The following is a 20,342-nucleotide window of genomic DNA, read 5'->3' on the forward strand; positions in this document are numbered from 1 at the left end:
CTGCACAGCAGGACTGTCTGTCCTTGGTTCATGTTTTCATCAGGGTGTGCTTATGGAAATCACAAATAATTCACAGCTGAAAGAGGATAGTTAATTAATTGGAAGAAAGAATGGAAATTGCAAAAGATTTCGATAGGCTGGAATGACTGCCAAAACTGACTAAAACAACAACAAAGAATCCCCCCCCCAACAAGTTAACAGAGATAAAGTCTTGCTTTCGATTGTAAAAAAAAAAATCTCACACACACACACACACACACACACACACACACAAACACACACACATCATCTGCTCTATACCTTCCAATCTGCTCAGCTCAGACAACTCACCCATGTTCACAAGTTATGCCAGTGGCTCTGGCCCCAGGCTCCGAGTGGGTGAGGCTCCGGGCCACTGACCCACTGACACAGACTCACACTAAGGCTATGACTCTGATTCAGACCTGGGGATTTTACTCTTTGGGCTCAAGCTCCTGTCTTGGGCCCCACCCCCACTTCAGCAGTTGACTCTTGTAACTTGTTTTTCTGGACCCAGTTCTTTTCAACGGCTTCCTGGCTGGAGTTTAGTTCCTGCACATCAGGACTCCTCTCAACTGGCCCCTTGACCTGCTCAGCCAGACAATGGGGCTGCTAAGCATCTGTCGTCCTAGACTGTCACCTATGGAAGCACTTTCCCAGTGCTATGCCTTACCAAGTTGTCCTAGCTGCTGCTATTTACTGCCTGCTGCCAGTACTGTCCAGCCCGTGGATCTGCCAGCTCTCCAGATCCCTGTCTGGACTGTATTCTGGATCCCGAGCTGATCCCATTCTGCTACTGACAGAAACCTGCTCTTCCACATGGCAGGGGCAAAGGGGAAATGTTTAAAGCAATTCGTACTTTAAAGTCTTAAGGATTCTTATTGACCACAAGTTCAATGCAAGCTGAAGGTATGACAAAATGGCTAAATGAGAGATGATTTAATCTTGGTCTGCATTAGTATAGCATATAATATGAAGAAAATATGTGCATCTCCTAAGACCTAATAGTCTTAGGCATAGAGGCCTTACTCTATCCTGGGTAAGCCATCTTTGCAAATCTGCTCAATTTTGAGAGTTAATTAATTAATTAATTAATTGTCCTTACCCAAAGACATGCTTATTAATTTTAGAGGGAAGGGAAGGGTGGGGAAGAGAGAGGGAGAGAAACACCAATGTCAGAGAGAAACATTGATCATTTGCTTTTGCCTTTGTGTGAGCCCAACTGGGGACTGTACCTGCAACCCAGGTATGTTCCCTGACTGGGAATTGAACTGGCAACCTTTCAGTTTATGGGATGCTGCTCCAACCAACTGAACCACACATGGTGAGAGCCACATTTTTAAAGAGGCAATGACATAAAAGGAACACATCTAGGAGGAAGTAACCAGAATGATGTGTAAGAATATTTGTAAGGACCAGAGCTGTTGCCCTAGAAAAGCAGGATTCACAGGAATGGGATTCCAGGTGCTGAAGAGCTCTCTCATGAAACAGGACCCAGGGGTTTACGTTACGAAAGACAGCTTGGGGGGTTGCAGAAACATAGTGGCAGAGGTGGGCTGAAGTGGTAAGTGCTGGTCCCATCTCTGGTCCTGACTCTGCTGACCCTGCATCTCCAATCTCAGTTTCCCCCCAAGACTGAGAAGATCTGATTTCAAAGTACCCTTCCCACTCTCAGAGCCCAGAATTCTTCATCCTCATGTTAATCCCAGTCTGAGGAAGAAGATAGGCATGGCCTTGACTATTCGGAGGCCTAGGAGATAAAGTCAGGTCTTAGGTCTTCCAAGTGGCCCCTTCTAGGAAAATCAACTCACTAAAGTAATGTGTGAAACAACTGGATGCAAGCTTTACATTTCAGGAAATAAAAAATATAGAAATTCCTAAAGAGAAGTTGTGGAGGCAGAAAAATATCTACCTCCTCCTCCAGATACTCACTTCCTAATCCCTGCAATCTGAGAATATCACTTCATATGGCATGGTACAATATGGTTTGACAAAGTTCAGAGTCTTGGGAGGAGGAGCGAATCCTGGATTACCCTCTGGGCCAAAAGCCATTGCAGGAGCCTTATAAGAGGGAAGTGGAGGGAGATGTGATGGAGCACACAGGGGTGAAGGCCGTGCGAAGGCAGAGATTGGAGTGACATGGCCACAAATCAAGGAACACCTGTAGCCACCAAGAGCTGGAAGAGGCAAACAACAGATTTTCTCCCAAAGCCACTGGAGGGAGTTTAGTCCTACTGACATTTTGATACTGAACTCTGGCCTCTAAAACCATACGACAATAAATCTCTGTTGTTTTAAGCCACCAAATTTGTGTTATTTGTTATGGCAGCCATAACAAATTAATCCAGAAGGTGTTCTGCTTAAATAAAATTTTGGTGCGGGCTAAAAGTGGGCAGCATTAACCTTCTTTAAGGAAAAAGCTTGACTTTTAATGTATGTTTATGGCTTATTCCATACCAGTCTTGGAAGAGTACAGCTCTGCTTTTAAAACTGTTTGGGGACAGAGACAAAAACATCTATTAAGCCAATCTTCATACATATTTTACTAACAATCTCTCCTTTACATAAGACGTAAGCACACAGTAAGTCTATGCAGGGCAGACAACCGAAGGGTCCCAACCTCTACTCAGCAGGCCTGGCTGCGGGGAAACAAATCATGCAGCATCTTGTGGCCACGGGAGAAAGCCCACAGGGTCGTGGACGCTAGTCTGGGTTGCTGTAATGTGGGCTGCCGGTCTCCTCAAGCTCTCCTGGCAACAACCTGCTCTCCTCTCGTAGAATGATGACTTCTGTGAGATGCAGAATACAATAAGATGACCCCCGAGCCTAGGCACTGGCCGTGGAGAGAAAATGAGTATGCCACAGGCCTCCCCGGAGCCCACTGCTGCCAAATGCCAGCCCTGGAAGTCATTCTAATGCTGTCACCTAGGGGACAACCTGGTAAAACCAGGTCAGGTTTAAAGAGATTGTTCCTGTTTTAAGTTTTCTAATCTCTCCTTGATAAAAAAAAATCCTTACCATTTTGAAAACCACAAATAAGGGAGAAAGTTTTTAAATTCAGTGAAGAGAAAATGAAAAATGTATATAAAATTACCAGTTAAATACATGAGGCTGATGATGAGTGTTTGTCTTCTGCTCTGCTGAGCTTCAGAACAAGGGAACACCCACTGTGGAGTGGAGAGAGAAGGGTGTGCCAAGTCCCAGACCTACTTTTCAATCTTGCCACCTCCTAGGTTAAGTTTTTGGGTACATCATTTCACTTGTGTTGCGCTTTGCTTTCCTCACTTGTAAAGTGGGGCAACTGAATGAGGCGACATGTGGACTAGAACGGTGGTTAGCCCACAGGTGTTCATTAATGTTTGAGAGACAAAATGAATTAACTGTTCTGCATCCCAGGCTAGACAAGTCACCCCAATTTTTCAACTCTTTCCTTAAATTACAGTGTAAACGCTGTTATCTGTAGCTGTTCCAACAGTCATAAATATCCTCCTGAGTTTATAATGTCTAGGAAGAGATATCATTTATTATCCTGGAAATTTCAATTGGCACAAGGCGTGTTTTTTCTTCTTAGACAGCAGCACTTAGTTTTATACTCTAGGGATTTATGTAAAAGAAAATTGGTCAGTTATAGGTGATGCATACCCACTATTTTTGGTCCAGCACTAAAAACATTTGCTCTTCAGTCTAAAATAGAATTCTAAGCAAGTCCCTCCTTCCTAAACAACCCCCCCCTGCCGACTCAGCCCAAAGCCATTCCTTTCCTGACCCCCAGCCATGAAGACAGCAGGCTGTGTGAGGCCTGGCCTTTACTCAGTAATGACTCAATGACACAGACGCTGGTCTTTCCTGACGCCTGATCACTGGCAGAATGGGTCTATCTGTGTGTGGGTCTGAGGCAGGCGGAAGGAGAATGGAAGCTAACTTGGCGTCCTACAGACTCTGGGGCTAAACTTGGTATCCCATGCACCCTGGGTCTGGGCAGCCCTATGCACGCACATCAGAGATGGCCTAAGGACCTCTGCTCATGGGAGCTGCTCTCTTCAGTCCCCACAAGCACCTGGTGAGCCCTTCCCCCACCCCCATTCAGGAAACACTGGCTTCTACAGATGGCAGGGAGTTCGGCTTATCCTGCTCTTCTCTTCCCCCTCTACTCTGTCGCCCACCTCCTTATAGCAACCAGCACACACAGTGAGATAGTGCCACACACCCCTCTGCCACATTCCCACCCAGACATAGCCCATGTCTTCCCGGTGGCCAGCATTCTCAAGCCTCTGGACACAGGTCAGCACTGCTGACCTTCTGATCCCTGGAAATCCTACTCCTTCCCACTAAAGAAAAACCTTGTGTGAAGTAATTTTTCCACTTCTCAACTAGCTGTGTAGAAATCACGTTCCCGTGGTTTTAAAGCTTGTTTTCAGATGTAGTCTCAAAATCCTCACCTGTTTAAAAGCAGATTTTGTCTTCACAAGACTATAGGCCCCCAAACAGAATCCAAGATATTTTCATAATTTATCTTGAGACTTATGAAAACAAAGAAAAACACTGAAAAATGGAGCAACTTCTAAATACATTCTACACTTACAGACTAGCTCATTTCAAGGAATTCACCGAAAAAGGAAATAATTCTAAACAGGAGGTGATTTTTCTATTTGCTTTTCTGTTTGAATAACAGCTTTTTCAGGGGGAGGCCTCTGTGTCCATCAAATAGACAACAGTCTCTGTGGCCATATTTGTGGCCTGAAGGTAACTATCTAAACCCTGCAAACGGCTGGAATAGCAATGAAGGAATTCTTGGTCTCACAGAAGTGACAGGGGCCTCTCTCAAGGCAGGTGCCAAAACACTGTTAGTCGTGCTAGGCAAAGGCCACGCAGAACACACGGAAACCAAACCTCTCTCCTCAGCCCTTTGACAGGAGTTATGACCACAGTAGATATTATTTTAATCAAATCCACTTAAATGATGATTTAAATGACTAAATAAGATGATTTGATTTAATCAGTTTTACTTTAAAAAATATTTTTGTTCCTCTGATATAACCTGATCACATATTCTTTAAAATTCAGTTGACTATAAGTTTCACTTTCAGAAGGTACACTTTATATGTTTAAATCTCATTTACGAAAACCATTCTCAGAAGTGTATCCTTCAATAATTCTAGAAGATTCTGTGCAAAAAAAAAGTTTTAATATTTCCCATGTGCTCTTACTACCCTTCCCTCTTTTATCTTCAGATTTTCTTTGATTGCCCAAATTCCTTTATTTTTAAGAATTATCTATTCCTTTGTCTGCTTGAAACTTTGTATTTTTGGAGAGAAAGCCAAGGAATGATTGATTATCTTATCTCCATTAATGCTATTAACAAGTGTGGTTTCCACAGATAAAACCCAGAGACGAAGAAGGAAAACATGATTTCTGGCACACACAATAATATTTTTTACTTTGCCACCCACCAAAGTGGCTTTCATTGGCTCTCATTTCCCCTTAATTTGGTCACATGCCATTCACTCATGCCTGAAGTCAACCTTTTAGGAGGGCACACTAGAAGTCAGGTACTAGGCTTAGCACGGTATAAAGATTCAGACCTAACAAAGCTTACATGTCAACAGAGAACACAGATAGTCACAGTTATTGTACAAATAACTGCACAGCACAAGACAGCTTTGAAGAGGTGCAAGGTGGGCGGTAGGGCAACTCCATCCTGAGTGGAGGCAGAGTGTCAAGGAAGACCTCTCTAAAAAGTAACACTGCTTTTTTTTTATCACTTACTCATAAAACATTTTTAAAAGGTCACACAGACATTGTCTCAAATATTATATCAGTTTCAAGGTAAGGTAGTATATGGAGAAAAGAAGGCTCTAGACCCAGAAAGGAATGATTAGAATCCTTGCTGTTACTACAGGGCCTCGAGCAACTCATGGTAAGGGTCATGGGCGTACTCAGTATGTAGTGGAAGTCAATCAACTATAGAGAGTAGTTAATGATTGCAGAATTTATTATTTATCTTTGAGTTTTGGCATGTCAAGATAAAGCTAATTTTCCATTCATGGTTCTGTCTTTTCAAAAATATTCAACTGAAAGGAAAAATTTAAAATTCACTTAAAAAACGTATTATGACTTCTGTGACTTTTTTCACTTGGACTGGCCAACTGCTAGCTTTAGTTGTACAATGGCAGATAATATACACAAAGGCAAGAAGAACAGCTGATACATCTGTGTTAAATAGTTCTATCAGCATTAGAAAAGGATGACAGAATTCAGGCTTTGGAAACACAGCTCTTAAAGCAGCAAACTCCGGTAGAGCAGTTCAATGTTTTTCTGAACCGCCCCACTGGGAGGGCGCAGACAGAGCCCTTCAGAGGCAGTGCAAACTCACGCAGCCCACAAAGCATTTCCCGCCTCCTTTTCAGCTTCTTTTATTCTGAGTTCCCGCAGTGTGTACCAACACCCACCCCACACGACAGGGCCGGTCACACTGTTCATTCCTTCACTGGACACTCGCTGGACCTCCAGGTACAACACTCAGGCTCTGCCTTCAAGAAGCTCCCAACCTGTGATGGGCTTCACTGAGCACCCTTCACACTGGTGGCTAACAGCTCTTTACTCTTTTGGGGCACAAAGCCCAAATCAGAAAATGAAAACATATGCGTGGTTTATGTTTTTAAATTAAAAAATGAAGAATTTTACTTGGTCCTGAAAAAGAGACTACTTTACTTATGAGAAAAATGAGGCCCAGAGAGGAAAAAAAGGTTTGCCTAAGGTCTCAGAGCAAGTGCACAGCAGAGCTGAAGCAAGAATTTAATTCATTACACCCAGGGCTTCCCATGCATTAACTGAGCATTCCTGTGAGCCAGGCATTGGGTTGTACTGGGAACACGAGTTAATGGAACCGCCTCCTCCATAAACTGGACCTCTCCCTCTCGTGGTTACAGGATTCACCTCGGCCTGAGCTACACAAGGTGGGGCACACCCTGCAGCCTGGAGCAGGCATCGGGCCTTTCCTGGACTGCTCTGCCACAGGTTCCAGTTATTCTGTGCTCCACTATCCTGAGGCTGCTCCTGGCTCCCAAAGGTTCCAGCCTGCTGGGAGTCTGGCCTGGCCCAGTACTTACCCTTCCTCCCCCAGAGGGAGTGCTTTTGCCAACCCTGGCTTCCACAGCCAAAACATAAAGCACCCAGGGATTCCATTTTAAAAAGCTCCCATCAGCTTGGCTCTGACTAGGGCCTTTTATTTTCCGAGTCCCCTTGGTTTTTATGAGCTACATGACTGAAATAGATCACAGACCATTCTGCAGGAGCTACGAGGCTGCATGGGTCAAAAGATCAGGGGATGTTCATAACTGTTCTAGAAGGATGTTTCAGATAGTGTACTTCCTCAACTGAAAGATGGAATGGTGCTGGTTTAGGGAGAAGAACCTCTCTTACACCCAAATTCAAAATGAGAAATAATCCCAAGTCATTCTCAGATAGTGAAGTGGCAGTCCCTGAGGGGCCAGCGAATCAAGGAATGTAACTCAGAACTGCTGACAAATTACATGCAAGGCAATGGAGTTGGGCAGTGGAGCGTGGGACAGAAAAGGATCCCATGGGTGGCTAGTGAGACTCAGTTCAGCCTTTCATGGGAACCCAAGGCATCTGGAGGATGAGCGAAGTATAAGCAGAGAAGACTCGGCTAACATTTGCAGAATGAACGTATACACGGTTCTTTCATGCATCCCCTCCATCAGGTAGCTTCTCTGGATAGCCAGCCCTCAGTTTGGGTCTCGGTAGCCCCTTCTGCACAGCTCTATCACATTACACAATAAGTACCTGTGCACTCACCTGCCACATTTATTCTTGTCTCAACAGAGTCTGGCACAGTGTCTAACACCAATGGGCACCACAAACGTTAGGTGATGAAAGAACAACCTGTTACGCAGTGACTGCCACTCAAAAGTGTAACTAGGGCAGAGGTGAGCAGCAGCCCTCTGAGGCTGGAGAGAAACAACAGCAAATGGTAAAGAGGACTTCCCTTAACCAGTTTGAACGCGGAGTGCTACCCATTGCTCACCAATCCCTGAAGGCTCATCAGGCACAGGGAAGCTGTTCCATTCTATTTCTGGGGTGGGAGACATATATTACAGTTAAAACATACAGTGGTTCCTCAGTACTCGCCATTAATTCGTTCTAGAACTTGTGGTGAGCACCAAACGATGAAGCATTTTCTCTTGTGGGGCAGTGTTGTGACCATACAAGTTCTAGCAAGTGCAAGGAGTCCCAAGCAAGCACCAAGGCTGAAATACTTTTTCTCGTCAAAATGTGATGTTTATAGGATTTGGCGAGTTGTGAAGCTGACAAGTACCAAGGTGTGACTGTATGTTCTCATGCTTATCAAAATTGAGCATTACAATTCAACCTTGGGAGAGCAGAAAACAGCAGGTTCACCTAACTGAACTAAGACTTTCTTTCATATACCAGCTCCAGCTCTACTTCTTACTTAGACACTTAGGGACTCAGACTCACAATCCCAAGTTCAAAATGGACCAAGCCCTGGGTTCCAACAGGAAATCTTTTTTAATTTATAAGGCATGTGCTCTCAGTGTGAAACGTGTCAACTTACTTTTTCCACGTCTAGATCAGCATCCTGCTTCTTCAAACAACTGTAAAAGAAAAAAATGAGAACTAACCACTCTGTAAACCACCTACAAAACACCACCATAGAATTTCCATTTGCTACAATCAATTTGCCCACAATTTTTTTCTTGTTCACACAATTGTTGCAAAGTCACAGTTGCCATAAACACCCACCTGAAAGTGCAAAGACCTGGCCCTATACCACCAAAGATGCTAGCAAAAGATTTTAACTTTCAGGAGCCAGGAATAATAACAGAAGTCTTAAATGAGCACACACTCTCACTCACACACACACACACACACACACACACACCCTTCTTCAGAGTATCTGAAAGTCACCCATAGATGGGACACACTAAAAGTGAGTCTTTGAGTTTTCCAAGGTCTTGTCCAACTTATATTTGGCTTAAATTTCCCTCTAGCCCGAGTGCATATCTGTTCCACTTCCTATCTGACTGTGGGTGGGCCTCACTGTCAAAACAACCTTTTTTGCAATGACCCCCATTTCTCATCAGCTGGGGTTCTCCTCTCTGGGAGGCTTGCCAACTCACCAGCCTGTACCAACTTGTCCATGGAAGTCTAGGCTCAGGATTACCTTAGAACCTTGTGCCAAGGCCCTGGCAAAGCCGAGTGCCAATTCTGATGGCACCCGTGCCCACTTCACATCAATCTTCAAAGTGCCAGCAGGGGGGTGGCAGATCTCCAGTATGCTCAGACACTGTCTAGAACCTGCCAATATTTTAGCACCTCATTTATTGCTTGCAATTTTAGCTGTTTGAACATGACTTCAGTTTTAATAAGGTTTCTAATGAGAACAATAAAAATGGTTGAATGGAATTGTGTTGACAGTAATATGTTTTGGGCAGAAAGTAAAAGTTTGAGGAATCTGAAAAAAAAAAAGCAGAAGCAATTTTTCCTGTCTTAGTAGAGACTCAAATTTTGTTCAGTGTGAATCTTAGCATCTTTCTTCCTGGTCCACAGTTTAAAACACCATCATAAATTACTACGCCCATTAAAACCACCCCCTGCCACATAAACAAAGGAGAATTTTTGTGCTGTTTCAAAGGATGCATAATTAACAGTAACATCTTTGTTTTGTTTAATCAAAGATGATTCAGAATAAAGGAAAGAAAAAATGACCACAGGGAAGAGAATTAGAAACTCATATATTGTCTTTTACAGATGGGCATTCAAATCATGAACTCACGGCTGACATGCAAGAGAACCAGCGTGGAGGCTGGAGGGCGAGAATGTGCTAAAGAAATGAGCATGCCGTGATGGCCTGGCCCTTAGCAACCCACCTCACTCCACCTCTTTCTTGCTTCTGACACATGCTGTCCTAACCAAGGAGCTGCCACCAGGCAATACATGCCTTTTCCTCTGGTGAACCACTGGGATCTAGACATTGCCAAACTGTAAAAAATGGGAATTTTCTCCGTCCAGAAATTTTAAACAGCCTCCCTATAACTAGAACAGAGTAATACAGTACTATGAGAACTTTTTACCAAAGGGAACATACATACAGAGAAAGTCTGACTTTCAGTCTTGTACGCTGTCACAGAGGTTTAGGAAGGTTGTCATCTGGATTTGTAGAAAGGAATTTTCTATTTGCAAGGTAAACGATTTCTTCATCTGCCACAGAAGAAGCAGCTGAAGAACGATTACCCTTTTCCAAAGTATTGGGGAAACAGCCTCTCTCAGGCATGCAGCACAACTGCAACCACACAGGACACCCAACTCAACAACAGGCTGTGAAAGAATGAGCCTTCACTCACAGCACTTTAGCAACCAATAACAAAAGGAAAACTGAAAAGCCGCTTGGAGCTTTGGGCTCACTATTGCACAAGGAATCTTATCCATATATGTACAGACAGAATCATCTGATTTCTGTTTCAGGCTTACTAAGCAGATGTAGCTAATTAACAAAGACAATACATATATACACATCATCCTGCAGCCATAAACCAGAAGGATGTCACAGCTTTAACTTCAAAGACTCCCAACAAGCACATGGAACCTTAGATATTTTTAGATACCAGCTCCACTGTTTCAAAGAAGATAGGGATGGATGAAACAGAATTGCCTAGAAGTGACATTCACGTGGCAACCCCATCTAAAATGAAGAGAGGTGTTTGTTTTTAAAAGCCATGCATCTCTTTCTTAAATAAAGGCTATGTTTCTGAAAAGTTGGGAATAAATAAATTTTGGTCATGAAATGTTTCAAGTGAAAAAGTGGCACATTTTATCTAAATGACTCCTTCATTTTCTTTAAAAAATCATTTTGACCAGTTATTTTCCTACATTATCTTTATTTGAAATCTATATGTTTAGACTATTTCAAGTGTAAGTTTCTAAGGCTTAAGGCCAGATAGGTCCCCTCCATCCCCTGTGTGTGTGTAGATGAGGGGTGTGCACATGTACCGTATTTTCAGACCATAAGACACACCTAGGTTTTAGAGGAGGAAAATAGGAAAAAAATGTTTGAAGCAAAACTGTGGTAAAATATTTAATAACATAAATAACTTAATATTTCACCAATGTAAATGTAAACAGAACTCAACAGTAGCATTAACAACCATTATTCCTCCCAAATGGGGGGGGTCTCTTATAGTCTGAAAAATGAGGTAGTTACACAGACATTTTAAATACTTGACTATGTATCAATTGTGGGCTTGTGGGCATTAGGACATTTTCCATGCTTTTATTTTTTCTGCTGAATTAGTGCTGATGTTTTGTTTGAGAAACATGGCTTAAATAACCCAGATTCCTCAGATTAAAAGCTGACACATAAATGTTACAAATCTGTGATCCATGGGAGCAATAGAAACTAAAGGACAAAGCCTTGACAGAAAGAACGACAGTAGTACCCTGTTATTGATGGTTTTACTTTCTGTGGTTTCAGTTACCTTTAGTCCTAAGATATTAGATGGAAAATTACAGAAAAAAATAGCTCATAAGTTTTAAATTGCACACTGTGCTGGGTAGCAGACGGCATCTTCCTCTTTCTAGTCTGGGATGTGAATCATCCCTTTGTCCAGAGTGTCCATGCAGTATACATTCCCCGCCTGTTACTCACTTAGTAGCCGTCTTGGTTATCAGATCAGCAGTGCTTGTTGTGCCCAAGTAACCCCAATTTTACTTAGTGATGACCCCAAAGCTCAAGAGTAGTGGTGCTGGCAATTCAGACACTCCAAAGAGAAGACACGAAGTGTATGTATGTATAGGAAGAAACATAGGGTTTGGTACTCTCCATGGTTTTAGGCATCCATTCTGGGTCTTGGAATGTATCCCTGAAGATAAAGGGGGACTACTGAACTCCCAGCTATTTAGAGCAGATCAAATCTTCCATCTTTGGGAGAATATAGAACGGTTCTTATTTTTAGAGAAAAATCTAAAAGCAAAACTGAGAAGCCCTCAACTTTGACCTAGTGCCCACCACTTCCATTATTTCCAGATTCCTAGGGGACATCTCCAATAGGCACCTACCAAAGGCAACTTATGACCAGACAGAGCAGGCAGCGGGGTAATAAGACACAGTCAAAGGGGCATCGGCCACATGTTCAGAGAATGTTGAGAGGCTTGATAATGCTACAGCACAGAGCGGTGGGTAAGAGGATGGTGGTAGGCTGGTGGAGGCGGCATGTCAACTTAGGAGTCAGCCCATTGGGGACATGGTTCTGCTTCCTCTGACCAGTGTATTTTCAACCCACCTCTCCCCCAGGAAGGGACAGAAAAATAGATGCAGCCCTCAGCATATTCCTGGGCTTAGTTAGCATCATCATTCCGGTCTCACTAACCCTGCTGGGTCTGTATACTTTTCTCCTAACTGGTCTATAGGGTCCAGCACAGAAATCACCTTTTCACTTTTGTTTTCTTTGGTTCCATTTCTATGCAGAACTAGATTTCTTCTCTTCTCTCTTCTTACAGCACTTTATTTACTACCTGTTTCAGTCTCCCCTGCTCGAATGCCAGTCCGTCTGGCCAGGACACACTGAGTACAGTGCCTACAACACAAGGGGGACGAGCACCATCTGGTCAAGGCGTGAGGGTGGTGAGGGGCCGTGACAGAGGACCTGATGAAGAAATGACTGACAAGGAGGAAAGGAAAGGAACTGCACTGAATCAAACCCACCCCACTCACTCCTACCACAGGCAACAGTAGGGGTGTGTGTTGGGGAGAAAGGCTGTACCCACGTATCACACAGTGCATATCCATAGCCAGAAGATGACCTTCTCTTTCCATTTAGCCCTGTCCGTGTCTTTAGCTACAAATTAACAATAGCCAATCTGGAGATTCTGCTGTTACTTTTAATATTCCCTAGTGTCTCCTGTTTTATTTCAAAACTGGGACTGAGAAACTGAGATTCAATACTTTAGAATCATAATCACACATCATATGTGGTGAAGGAGATTTAAGGGGTTCATGACAAATCCAAGATTAAAATCATGGTTTGAATTTTGTTTACCTGTTTTAAGAAAAGGAAGATTGGGAGAGAAATGTGGTATACTTTTCTCTTGCTACAGAATCTTCTCAATTCAACCCTTTTTACTACTTGCAAAAGATTTAAAATATTCATTGATCTGCCAAAAAAACATCTGCACATTACCAGACGCGTCTTCACACATTCACATCTGAATGGCTTCTTTCTGCTCCAACGATCATAGCTCTATTCACCCAAAACTGAAGTGAGAACCTCGGAGCTGTATGTGCTGGTGTGATGTCAGTGGTGACTGAGGATAAAACAGTCATTTGACAGCAACTTCTCTATCAAGTGTGTCAACAGGGGCCGTATTTCTTCAGTTATTCTTAACTTAGGACCCAAGGCACAAAAAAGACCAGGCAGGGCCTGACTCTGCCACAATTCCAAAGAAAGCTGAGACACATGCGGAGGGTACACAGAAGCTCCTCAATGTTCTCTGGTGAAGGGGTGGCCCCTGGCTCCCTGCCTGAAGCCCAGGAACAGGCCCACTCTCACAGTGGCCTCCCAGATGCCTCCACAGCTGCACAGACACGAAGTGCAGTGTCTGGGACCGTCCACGCTCAGGGTCGCCACAACCTTTTGTGTGTCCAACAGTTGGGGCAAACCCTGGAGACAGGACCCAGCTCAGACAAGGCTCTTTGTTGTGGGTATTCCTCACTACCCTGTTTCCCCCCGAGAAAAATGTCTTTTCCTCTAGCCATTCATTCTGGCCCTAGACTAGCTCATTATCCTGTGTCCCCCTGCAAACGCAAACCTTCTAACAGGGTTTGAGATGGCAGCACCTGAAACCTCCTCTCCCACCCTACCCACCCTAGTAAAGGTGCAGCGAGTGCTCAGTGCACATTCAAAACGGAGCAGAGCACAGGGCAGTGACAAAGTTGGTAACATATCAATGCTACTCAAAGGAATATTCAGCACACTGATATCATGCTGAGGGAATTCAGAAAAAAAGGGTCTAGTCTGGGAGAGAATGGCCAGGGAACATCCTCAAGTCTCTCACACTGGGAGGACAACCCTGGGCTGGGCCGGTGTTGTATGTAGTTTGTCCTACTGCCTTGTTCTTACTTCTTCTATATAAATATTCATTTGCCTCACCAAAAACGTAATACACGCTCATAGAAAACCTGAACCCCCTAGTATGAGGATATTGCCTTTCCCTCCTGGCCAGATTTTTTAAAAAAAATTTTAACTTTATTTTTATTGTTGACAGTAATACAGATGTCCCCATTCTCCCTGCTTTGCCCACCTGCACCCAGCCTCCGCCCCCATAACACATAAGCGGTAACACTCTCCTTGCAGCACCTCCATCTTGCACGTCACGACTGACAGCACATACAACTGACTTCTGATAGCAGTGAAGCAAACAAGAGGGGGAGGCATCACAAATATGACGAGGTACCCAGCGCAATTAGCTGCGGGGTCTTTTTCAATTAATTAGTAAAGTGCAAAATGTGGGCTCTAACACCTAAGGGTGCATCTCACCACTGACCTATAAAATCTCACTACTGGCCTACAAATTCTGTGTTTCAGAATACAGAATTTTGGTCCTTAGCCAGAGAGGAAGCAGTTGGCTTGGAAACCAAGTTCCATTCCTAGCTCTGCTATTTATCTGCTCTGTGAATGGGTTCAGGGAAGCGGGTGCGGCAAGGGTCACGTATTAAAAAAACCCACAGTGGCCAGGCCAGCAGGTCGAGTAAATGAACAGAGCAGGTACAAAGGAGCTGGGGGGGCTGAAGAGCCCTCCCAGTCCCGAGGACAGCCGCAACGCTGCTTGGGCAGGCTGTAGTCAGGAGAGGTTGCCCTTAGTTTTGCCAGAACTTCCAATTTTTTCAAGAGAAGCTAGAAATCTCAGTTATGATACAAAACTGTGCAATCTTAAAGTGCTAGTTTAAATTTTTAAATGCATTATGTGGCCCAACTGAACATAAATGAAGGCATTATCCACTCCATAGGCTGGTTTGCTACTATCTTTATGTAAGATCTGTTCTGTGGTTTCTCCTTCTTTTAAGTAGGAAGTTGACTGCTATCTGCCCTCCACTCAGGGTTTATTTAACAGCACAGAAGGGGTTTCTATGATCATATAACAAAATAATCCAAATACACGAAGATGCAAAAAGGAGGATAACATGATCCCCCATACACTTTTAACCAGGGTTTACATACATGCTCATACATGGGCTTGATGTTTGGTAGAATTATTTGAAATGCATACTTAGTCATGTTAGCTTCTAAATAAACAAAAGAGGACAACTGTAATAGCCTTAGAGGATTAGTGTGAGGCCAACTGGATCAAGTTGTGGGGTAAAAGCCTGGCTGGAAAGGCTCTGATTTTTAAACAAATGCGGTGTAGAGACAGGTAGTGTAGACAATACCTCTCAAGGAGCTCTGCTACAAAGAGCAGCAGAGAAGTGGGGTGGCTGCCAGAGGAGAAGGCAACGAAGGTAAAGATAATATATTTCTAAAATTGATGAAATTACGAACATTTGTATGCTGATGGAATATATCATGTCAAAGCAAACAAACGGATCTGAGTACTAGCTGAAGAAAATATGTCAGCAAAACACCAGACAGTGGTGGGTACAGTGAAAATTTATCAGTAAGAGCGAAGAAGCCAAGATCTAGTAATACAGGTTTTTCCTAAACAAGAAGTCAGGGAAAAAAATCTTTACTACAACACACATTGTCCCATATTTTATACTGTGCCATTTCTGTATTTGTCCTTTTTAGCCTACTTCTGGCAGTCTCTCTTTGCTAAAATGCATTAGTTGCCATGGAAACGATGTCACAGTGTGTGGAACCATTTACTGTCCTTGGAAAGGCATTCATGATGAAATTGAACAGTGGCATGTTTAAAAAAGAGATCCAACAGAAACCAGTTGTGCAAGATCTCAAAATCATGACTCCCAAGTAGGTATTCCTCTACCACCACCACCGTCTGCCCCAGTTCTCCCAACATCAATCAGAGAAGCATCTCCTCCGCATGTATACCAAGTGAACCTCAAACAAAGTCCCTGACCTGTTGGGGAAAACAATAGACTCCCATAGCTCACACAAAATCTCTGACCAGTGGAAACAATAGACTCCCTATAATTCACACTTACTTCCCTAGTTAGGGAGGGGCTGGAAGACTAGAGAATCAGAATGGTCTGCAGGCATCGCAATGCCTCTGCTTCTGGGGAGGATTTAGTTCTGTGACACATTCTGCTGTCCAACTTTGCTAACAGAGATAGAAATAATATGTAGGACATAGAAATTTGGACTTCAATTTCCTTATTGCCATAGATTAGCAAGATGCTACATGTTCATTCCTTTGAGAAAATATATTTAGCAGCTCTCATGTGCAACAGTGGCAAAGAAAACGGATAGGCAAGGCACGGGTTCGACACTGGGAGCATGAAAAGCTGGACTTCATGTAACAGGAAGACAGTGAGGGGTTTTACCCAGCAATGTGATCTCACATAGATTTTAAAAAGCTCACTCAGCCATTGTGGGAGTGGGACTGGAAGTCAACAATAATGGAAGGCAGAGCCATAATGTTAGCAGAATAGTCCAGACCGAAAAGGATGGTGCAAAGCAGATTAGAAAATGGGATCTATAACTAGGGTGACCTTACACCTTGGCTTGTTTGTGAAATTGCTAAATTTTACTTACTGTTCCAGCAGCCAGCTGGGTTCAGCATTTGTCCAGATTTTTTTAAACCAAGTATTATTACTAAGAGTTGCATTAAAATGCTCGAAGATTGGTGCATATACACTTCCAGCTTCTGCCGTAGTCTTGCCTATCAAGGGTGAGATAACTGCATGGTGAAGAGAATTTTCACCTTAACATGTGATTAATTCTGAAAGGTGACCAACGGCAATCCATCTTGTTTTGTCCTTTCCAATCTTGGTTCAAGTAAACACCCCCTTTCAACGACAACACGAAGGATGCTCACCAATAAAACTAAAAGCCCTTGGACATGAGCAGCTAAACAGAGCTAACTCCTTCCAGTCTCAACTCTACCAGACTCTGGATGCTATTGGCCAGTTGTGCCATGACCCATGCTACAGCTTGAGATACACGAAACACCAGGCAGAGGGGTCAATAGGCATCAGTGAAAGTTACGGGTGAGGTGTATGTGAAACATTTGTGGAAACAGGCCTTCTCAAGAGTGGTGTGACTGCTCTCATCGCAGTGTTTTTGTCATTTATTAATAGTTATGCTATTTTACTTTGCAATATCCGTTTTAGCAGCAATGAGCTAAAAAATGGAAATTTAATGAAAAACTGAGTACCAAATTCCTGTTTTTCGGGAAAGGTGACGATGAACGTTCACTGACACAAAATATTTATTGGTATTTATTATCCACCATGAAAGCCAGAGTGCTATCATTTAAGATGTAAACCCAAAGTCACCAAACTGCTCAAGAGCAGCAGCAACTACTCCAAATGTTACTAGTCATTGCAGCAGGACTGTGCCCGGGATGGCAATTTAACACCTGTAGCAGTGGGAGGCTCACTAACACAGTGCTCTGGGAAACAAGACTTTTCTTTTATATCAAATGGCTGCTTTTTTTGATTCTACTTAATGTTGAGTTTAGGTTTTTGTTCATATATAGAAAGTGAAGTGATAGCTTTAATGTATTGCTTTTATTAGTAGAAGAAGAAAATGAACAGTTAAGTGATTCCATCTTTATGCTAGTATTAACAGGTATTTTAAACAGAAAGATTAATCAATTCCAATAATAATTTGATTTTTTCATTCCCTGAGACAAAAATAAAGCTTGTGGAGATTCATTCTGTCACTGGTAAAATATTTCATGTTATTGTGACTGCTACTATAAATTGTGAAAAGTAATACAGGAGATGAAATTATTTGTTTTTGCAATGTAACACAAATGAAAGTTTTGTGAGGCTAAAAGCAATTGTCCTTACTAAATTAAGATGTCTATGGTAAAGAAATTACTTGGAATTGAGTATAGCATACATATGATTTATAACTGCATTCAAACAAGTAGCTATGTCCTTCTGAATGCCAAAGAAACAATACGCGTAGATGTAGAAATTGACAAATATTTAGAAAAATTGAACTACAAAATTTTTGTGACAGTGTTTCGTAAATACAAAAAAACCCCACTTCAGCATGGTAGTACCTGCCTTCTATTTTGCTGCCTGTCATCATAAACCAGATTTTAGAACTGCTCGAGCAATGACTCTCTAAATCAACATAGGTGTGCCATGATGGTATGATAGATGAATTCTATAAAGTGTGGGTGCATTCTTTTCCAAAGCAGTTATAAATCTTTGATCAAAGCACTGACACTTCAGCTTCTGAAGCCTTTAGCCAATTGTAGTCATAGACAACAAAGCAAAGGAGGAACTGAACACACTAAATTATGAGCACTCAAGCGGTAACCAAGATTTAATTCTGAAATTGTATTGTCTTGGAGTACTTCAAGTTGTGGTGACCTTTTAATGGTGCTCCTAGTTTTAACTGAGTGCATTTATATTCTGTATAAGAATGGAGTGAAATAATAAAGATCTATGATTTTGTGTCATCTAAATGTGATAAAACATTTGAAAGGACCATTGAGGAACTTATTTTCATAGGTTTTGTCTTTTAAAAATACTTACTGAAGGTAAGAATCCTGAATAGGGGTAAAAAGACCTGTGGTAATATTTGGACTAAAATATTCACAAATTTCAATATAAAAAAAGTTTGAGAGAAGTCTCCATTTACAGAATTTACTCTCAACTTAAGTATATGTCTAGAAAGAGTTATTTTCTCAGTTAAAAATATTATTATATGTACATAAATGCCAACTGAACATAGTAACAATTTCAAATATTAACTATAAAGTACAACTTTGAAGGAGATTATGGGCAACTTTATGAAAGAATTAAACACAATTCATTCTTCCTTTTAAAAAAGCAGTGACATGAGCACTAGAGACACACGGAGAAAAAGCTGAGTAAGGTGAGTGCACATCTACCAAGAAGAGTTAGCCTCATGTTCTTTTCAATGTTTAGATAATCTTTACAAAAAGTTTTGTTTTGCTCTAATGTATATGGACATGTTTTTAATTTTTAGAAATTCTATTTTTGAGATTTGAATAAAACTATTTTATAGGCCCAAAATATTATAAATCGATCTGTCAGGTAATAAATCAACATTTTTAAAAATTCTATAATTTTAATTACTTTAGTGACTCCTTTCAGTAAATGTTAGGGTCCCCCCACCTCCAGCTCTCTTGGCTCCCACTGACAGATAAGGGAAAATATAAAACATATTTACATTTGGAAAAAACGTGCTCAAAACGTCACAGTAATTTTCTGGTAGGAAAATACGAAAGCGGTATCCCAACGGGCAATGTCCCACCTCACTCCACCCTGCCAAATGGATGCTTTTTAAAGCTAGACTAAAGATTTCTCTGCCAAAATTACTAGGCACTTTAAGAAACAGCAGGTTTGAAAACATCTTCTTAAATGCAGTATCACCCTTGTATGAATGTCAAAGAGAAATGAAAGGTAATTGAAAAGAGCTAACTGGTTTTTTCCCCCTCTCTCTCATTTGAGTGTTCTAGTAACTACTTATGAATTATACTTGGAAATGAATCCTTTCATAAACTCATGCTTTATTTAGTCCATGAGGATGGAATAAAGATGAGGAGCGTCTCCTCTCATAGTCAGAGACTACAATCACTAGTATTTGCCCTGGTACCTTTAAAATGTGGAACTTTTAAAGTGTGGAAGGATCACAGCCAGTGAAAATTCTCTTCTTGCCTCCAGCATCACAGGATGTTCATGGAGAAAGGCCTGAAATTCTAACACTTTCCTGGGACCTGAGGCTCCATGGCAACTGAGGTCCTTCCTTCCAGGGTGTCCAGAAGAACTGCCTCTTACTAAACAATGGAAAGCCCAAATCTCCACTATACTTTGGAATATCTGGTGGACAACTCTGCTCCTTGAGGGGAGAGATCATCCCACTTCTCTAAAATGAACCTAGCATAGAGGAATGTTAACCCACAATTCACTCAAAGGAAAAAGCATACTATAAGGATACAAGTAAGCCAATTTGCCTCCAGCAGCAGCAGCAGCAGCAGCAATCATACTAAAATACAGCTCAAATGTAGTGTGGCAGGTTTGAAATTTACACTTACTACTTAGCTGTATACAAAAGATGTTACTTCATTTCCTGTAGTTGACTGCACCTTGATCATGACCACTACATTTCTACTTATGATAGGAAAACAAC

At 42.1% G+C, this 20,342-nt stretch overlaps 1 protein-coding gene across 6 annotated transcripts in view; it reads right to left on the reverse strand.

The window, feature by feature from the left end:
* FYN (FYN proto-oncogene, Src family tyrosine kinase) overlaps positions 1-20,342 on the reverse strand; it is a 201,851-nt gene that overhangs the window by 169,883 nt on the left and 11,626 nt on the right. For 4 of the 6 annotated variants that reach the window (XM_036024580.1, XM_036024578.1, XM_036024584.1 and 1 more), the window contains exon 2: positions 8,615-8,654. The exons of the other annotated variants lie outside the window; for them this stretch is intronic. The gene's annotated coding sequence lies outside the window, so the exon portion shown is untranslated. The remainder of the gene's footprint in view (positions 1-8,614; positions 8,655-20,342) is intronic. 6 annotated transcript variants of the gene reach the window in all.

This window comes from Phyllostomus discolor, chromosome 4 (assembly GCF_004126475.2).
Source record: "Phyllostomus discolor isolate MPI-MPIP mPhyDis1 chromosome 4, mPhyDis1.pri.v3, whole genome shotgun sequence".
Taxonomy (NCBI): Eukaryota; Metazoa; Chordata; class Mammalia; order Chiroptera; family Phyllostomidae; genus Phyllostomus; species Phyllostomus discolor.